This window comes from Salminus brasiliensis, chromosome 13 (assembly GCF_030463535.1).
Source record: "Salminus brasiliensis chromosome 13, fSalBra1.hap2, whole genome shotgun sequence".
Classification (NCBI taxonomy): domain Eukaryota; kingdom Metazoa; phylum Chordata; class Actinopteri; order Characiformes; family Bryconidae; genus Salminus; species Salminus brasiliensis.
This window is the reverse complement of record NC_132890.1, coordinates 15,488,817-15,494,816: the sequence shown is the minus strand read 5'-3', so window position 1 is coordinate 15,494,816 and position 6,000 is coordinate 15,488,817. Positions and strand designations below refer to the sequence as shown.

General features: G+C 46.3%; 3 non-coding genes across 3 annotated transcripts; all 3 read left to right on the top strand.

Moving 5' to 3' along the window:
* Positions 1 to 700: 700 nt before the first annotated feature.
* Positions 701 to 819, top strand: LOC140576389 (5S ribosomal RNA). Its single transcript, XR_011981604.1, has one exon. It is a non-coding gene; the product is annotated as a 5S ribosomal RNA (ribosomal RNA).
* Positions 820 to 2,208: 1,389 nt separating this feature from the next.
* Positions 2,209 to 2,327, top strand: LOC140575706 (5S ribosomal RNA). Its single transcript, XR_011980972.1, has one exon. It is a non-coding gene; the product is annotated as a 5S ribosomal RNA (ribosomal RNA).
* A 1,390-nt stretch (positions 2,328 to 3,717) lies between these two features.
* On the top strand, positions 3,718 to 3,836 carry LOC140575674 (5S ribosomal RNA). The gene has a single exon (XR_011980943.1). It is a non-coding gene; the product is annotated as a 5S ribosomal RNA (ribosomal RNA).
* The last annotated feature ends 2,164 nt before the right edge of the window (positions 3,837 to 6,000 follow it).

Sequence of the window (6,000 nt, the reverse complement as noted above, 5' to 3'; positions counted from 1 at the left end):
GTATTGAGTTTTTTTAAAATTCTCCTCCCAGACCTGCCTGCATCTACAACAGTTGTTCTTTTGTCCCCCTAAAGCTTCACAGAGCTCTTTGAACTTGACATGGCGACGCCACTTCCCTAAGTCAAAAGGCTGGCTGGCCCACTCAGCCCGAGCCTGCTTCACCGGCATCCCTGCGACTCGCAACTCACCTCAGAGCGATGCTTCGCCCGGCGTGCTAGCGTGAGCTTTTTTCTTTTTTTTTTTTTGCCCGGCTTCCATATTGGTAGGAAGTAGCCTCTGCATTTATCCCGTATTCCTGTTGTACCTTAGTATGTGGAATTTAGGGGTGTAAATAAAAGGAGCCAAGACAGTTGAGAAAGATTTGTGATTTTGTAATTGTCCCGTTTCACAAGCCCATTCGACTCATGTGGCTTATGTGACTTTTATGTTGACAAGGCCGAGTCTGGCGGCCGGCGTTAGCCTTTGTTGCTGAATGTTCAAGTGTCAGCCAAAAGAGCAAGTTTTGTTGTTTTATTTTTTTGTGAAAAGAGAAGGAGGACAGGAGAGAGCAATGAAATGTGTGATTGGTTTGAATGAGCTTGGTGGGGTTGCTTTGGAAGTAAGAAAGGAGGGCGAGTAAATGTGTGTCCCCTGTAGTGTGGAAAAGGCAGCCGTCTTTTGCCGCATGCTTATAAATAGGCTGAGTGGAAGCAGTGCTCTCGCTTACGGCCATACCACCCTGAGCACGCCCGATCTCGTCTGATCTCGGAAGCTAAGCAGGGTCGGGCCTGGTTAGTACTTGGATGGGAGACCACCTGGGAATACCGGGTGCTGTAAGCTTTTGCCATCCTCAAGCACTTACATGCACATTCTTTCACTTGCTTTTCTTACTTTTACTCCATCTTACTTTACGCTTTCACAAATCTACAACGCATTACCCTTTCTTTTACATGTACGTCCTTGTGTTACATTTCATACGGTCTTTGGAGTCTTCAGAGTCGAAACATTTCAGCGTCAGATGCCGTTTAAGCCCACCTGCATGGCCTGCCATGGGATGGAAACCAATCAGTTGTAGTTTGGCTTAATTATAGCCAGTTGCTCTCAAAACAAAACACTGGAAAATATTCAACAAGAACTCTGTGGAGGGAATGCTGTGGATAAAAGTAACCCAAGCCTGCCAGTAGGGGTCAGTGTACGTTTGAGGAAACTGACAACATGGGGGGGAAAGTCTGTTACAGGATGTCAACGCAGAGCAGAACTACAACCAATCACAGTTACAGCTCATGGGTGGGACAAGCCCAATATTTGCTGTTAAAAACAAACAAACAAACAAAAAAACACCTGCTAATTTAGATCACTTACTTAGGTCACATTAAAGCAACACATCACGAAAGGGAGTGAGCCGTGGGGCAATAACAGCACCGTTTCGTCACAGCCGTGATGTTTATTTCACCGTTACACGCAACCTCAAGTCATGGGCCGCCATTCATGGGTCCCCGTTCTCGTTTCGGGGGGCTGATTTCCAGTTGTATTGAGTTTTTTTAAAATTCTCCTCCCAGACCTGCCTGCATCTACAACAGTTGTTCTTTTGTCCCCCTAAAGCTTCACAGAGCTCTTTGAACTTGACATGGCGACGCCACTTCCCTAAGTCAAAAGGCTGGCTGGCCCACTCAGCCCGAGCCTGCTTCACCGGCATCCCTGCGACTCGCAACTCACCTCAGAGCGATGCTTCGCCCGGCGTGCTAGCGTGAGCTTTTTTCTTTTTTTTTTTTTGCCCGGCTTCCATATTGGTAGGAAGTAGCCTCTGCATTTATCCCGTATTCCTGTTGTACCTTAGTATGTGGAATTTAGGGGTGTAAATAAAAGGAGCCAAGACAGTTGAGAAAGATTTGTGATTTTGTAATTGTCCCGTTTCACAAGCCCATTCGACTCATGTGGCTTATGTGACTTTTATGTTGACAAGGCCGAGTCTGGCGGCCGGCGTTAGCCTTTGTTGCTGAATGTTCAAGTGTCAGCCAAAAGAGCAAGTTTTGTTGTTTTATTTTTTTTGTGAAAAGAGAAGGAGGACAGGAGAGAGCAATGAAATGTGTGATTGGTTTGAATGAGCTTGGTGGGGTTGCTTTGGAAGTAAGAAAGGAGGGCGAGTAAATGTGTGTCCCCTGTAGTGTGGAAAAGGCAGCCGTCTTTTGCCGCATGCTTATAAATAGGCTGAGTGGAAGCAGTGCTCTCGCTTACGGCCATACCACCCTGAGCACGCCTGATCTCGTCTGATCTCGGAAGCTAAGCAGGGTAGGGCCTGGTTAGTACTTGGATGGGAGACCACCTGGGAATACCGGGTGTTGTAAGCTTTTGCCATCCTCAAGCACTTACATGCACATTCTTTCACTTGCTTTTCTTACTTTTACTCCATCTTACTTTACGCTTTCACAAATCTACAACGCATTACCCTTTCTTTTACATGTACGTCCTTGTGTTACATTTCATACGGTCTTTGGAGTCTTCAGAGTCGAAACATTTCAGCGTCAGATGCCGTTTAAGCCCACCTGCATGGCCTGCCATGGGATGGAAACCAATCAGTTGTAGTTTGGCTTAATTATAGCCAGTTGCTCTCAAAACAAAACACTGGAAAATATTCAACAAGAACTCTGTGGAGGGAATGCTGTGGATAAAAGTAACCCAAGCCTGCCAGTAGGGGTCAGTGTACGTTTGAGGAAACTGACAACATGGGGGGGAAAGTCTGTTACAGGATGTCAACGCAGAGCAGAACTACAACCAATCACAGTTACAGCTCATGGGTGGGACAAGCCCAATATTTGCTGTTAAAAACAAACAAACAAACAAAAAAACACCTGCTAATTTAGATCACTTACTTAGGTCACATTAAAGCAACACATCACGAAAGGGAGTGAGCCGTGGGGCAATAACAGCACCGTTTCGTCACAGCCGTGATGTTTATTTCACCGTTACACGCAACCTCAAGTCATGGGCCGCCATTCATGGGTCCCCGTTCTCGTTTCGGGGGGCTGATTTCCAGTTGTATTGAGTTTTTTTTAAATTCTCCTCCCAGACCTGCCTGCATCTACAACAGTTGTTCTTTTGTCCCCCTAAAGCTTCACAGAGCTCTTTGAACTTGACATGGCGACGCCACTTCCCTAAGTCAAAAGGCTGGCTGGCCCACTCAGCCCGAGCCTGCTTCACCGGCATCCCTGCGACTCGCAACTCACCTCAGAGCGATGCTTCGCCCGGCGTGCTAGCGTGAGCTTTTTTCTTTTTTTTTTTTTTGCCCGGCTTCCATATTGGTAGGAAGTAGCCTCTGCATTTATCCCGTATTCCTGTTGTACCTTAGTATGTGGAATTTAGGGGTGTAAATAAAAGGAGCCAAGACAGTTGAGAAAGATTTGTGATTTTGTAATTGTCCCGTTTCACAAGCCCATTCGACTCATGTGGCTTATGTGACTTTTATGTTGACAAGGCCGAGTCTGGCGGCCGGCGTTAGCCTTTGTTGCTGAATGTTCAAGTGTCAGCCAAAAGAGCAAGTTTTGTTGTTTTATTTTTTTTGTGAAAAGAGAAGGAGGACAGGAGAGAGCAATGAAATGTGTGATTGGTTTGAATGAGCTTGGTGGGGTTGCTTTGGAAGTAAGAAAGGAGGGCGAGTAAATGTGTGTCCCCTGTAGTGTGGAAAAGGCAGCCGTCTTTTGCCGCATGCTTATAAATAGGCTGAGTGGAAGCAGTGCTCTCGCTTACGGCCATACCACCCTGAGCACGCCAGATCTCGTCTGATCTCGGAAGCTAAGCAGGGTCGGGCCTGGTTAGTACTTGGATGGGAGACCGCCTGGGAATACCAGGTGCTGTAAGCTTTTGCCATCCTCAAGCACATTCTTTCACTTGCTTTTCTTACTTTTACTCCATCTTACTTTACGCTTTCACAAATCTACAACGCATTACCCTTTCTTTTACATGTACGTCCTTGTGTTACATTTCATACGGTCTTTGGAGTCTTCAGAGTCGAAACATTTCAGCGTCAGATGCCGTTTAAGCCCACCTGCATGGCCTGCCATGGGATGGAAACCAATCAGTTGTAGTTTGGCTTAATTATAGCCAGTTGCTCTCAAAACAAAACACTGGAAAATATTCAACAAGAACTCTGTGGAGGGAATGCTGTGGATAAAAGTAACCCAAGCCTGCCAGTAGGGGTCAGTGTACGTTTGAGGAAACTGACAACATGGGGGGGAAAGTCTGTTACAGGATGTCAACGCAGAGCAGAACTACAACCAATCACAGTTACAGCTCATGGGTGGGACAAGCCCAATATTTGCTGTTAAAAACAAACAAACAAACAAAAAAACACCTGCTAATTTAGATCACTTACTTAGGTCACATTAAAGCAACACATCACGAAAGGGAGTGAGCCGTGGGGCAATAACAGCACCGTTTCGTCACAGCCGTGATGTTTATTTCACCGTTACACGCAACCTCAAGTCATGGGCCGCCATTCATGGGTCCCCGTTCTCGTTTCGGGGGGCTGATTTCCAGTTGTATTGAGTTTTTTTAAAATTCTCCTCCCAGACCTGCCTGCATCTACAACAGTTGTTCTTTTGTCCCCCTAAAGCTTCACAGAGCTCTTTGAACTTGACATGGCGACGCCACTTCCCTAAGTCAAAAGGCTGGCTGGCCCACTCAGCCCGAGCCTGCTTCACCGGCATCCCTGCGACTCGCAACTCACCTCAGAGCGATGCTTCGCCCGGCGTGCTAGCGTGAGCTTTTTTCTTTTTTTTTTTTTGCCCGGCTTCCATATTGGTAGGAAGTAGCCTCTGCATTTATCCCGTATTCCTGTTGTACCTTAGTATGTGGAATTTAGGGGTGTAAATAAAAGGAGCCAAGACAGTTGAGAAAGATTTGTGATTTTGTAATTGTCCCGTTTCACAAGCCCATTCGACAAATCACAAATTTCACAAATCTACAACGCATTACCCTTTCTTTTACATGTACGTCCTTGTGTTACATTTCATACGGTCTTTGGAGTCTTCAGAGTCGAAACATTTCAGCGTCAGATGCCGTTTAAGCCCACCTGCATGGCCTGCCATGGGATGGAAACCAATCAGTTGTAGTTTGGCTTAATTATAGCCAGTTGCTCTCAAAACAAAACACTGGAAAATATTCAACAAGAACTCTGTGGAGGGAATGCTGTGGATAAAAGTAACCCAAGCCTGCCAGTAGGGGTCAGTGTACGTTTGAGGAAACTGACAACATGGGGGGGAAAGTCTGTTACAGGATGTCAACGCAGAGCAGAACTACAACCAATCACAGTTACAGCTCATGGGTGGGACAAGCCCAATATTTGCTGTTAAAAACAAACAAACAAACAAAAAAACACCTGCTAATTTAGATCACTTACTTAGGTCACATTAAAGCAACACATCACGAAAGGGAGTGAGCCGTGGGGCAATAACAGCACCGTTTCGTCACAGCCGTGATGTTTATTTCACCGTTACACGCAACCTCAAGTCATGGGCCGCCATTCATGGGTCCCCGTTCTCGTTTCGGGGGGCTGATTTCCAGTTGTATTGAGTTTTTTTAAAATTCTCCTCCCAGACCTGCCTGCATCTACAACAGTTGTTCTTTTGTCCCCCTAAAGCTTCACAGAGCTCTTTGAACTTGACATGGCGACGCCACTTCCCTAAGTCAAAAGGCTGGCTGGCCCACTCAGCCCGAGCCTGCTTCACCGGCATCCCTGCGACTCGCAACTCACCTCAGAGCGATGCTTCGCCCGGCGTGCTAGCGTGAGCTTTTTTCTTTTTTTTTTTTTTGCCCGGCTTCCATATTGGTAGGAAGTAGCCTCTGCATTTATCCCGTATTCCTGTTGTACCTTAGTATGTGGAATTTAGGGGTGTAAATAAAAGGAGCCAAGACAGTTGAGAAAGATTTGTGATTTTGTAATTGTCCCGTTTCACAAGCCCATTCGACTCATGTGGCTTATGTGACTTTTATGTTGACAAGGCCGAGTCTGGCGGCCGGCGTTAG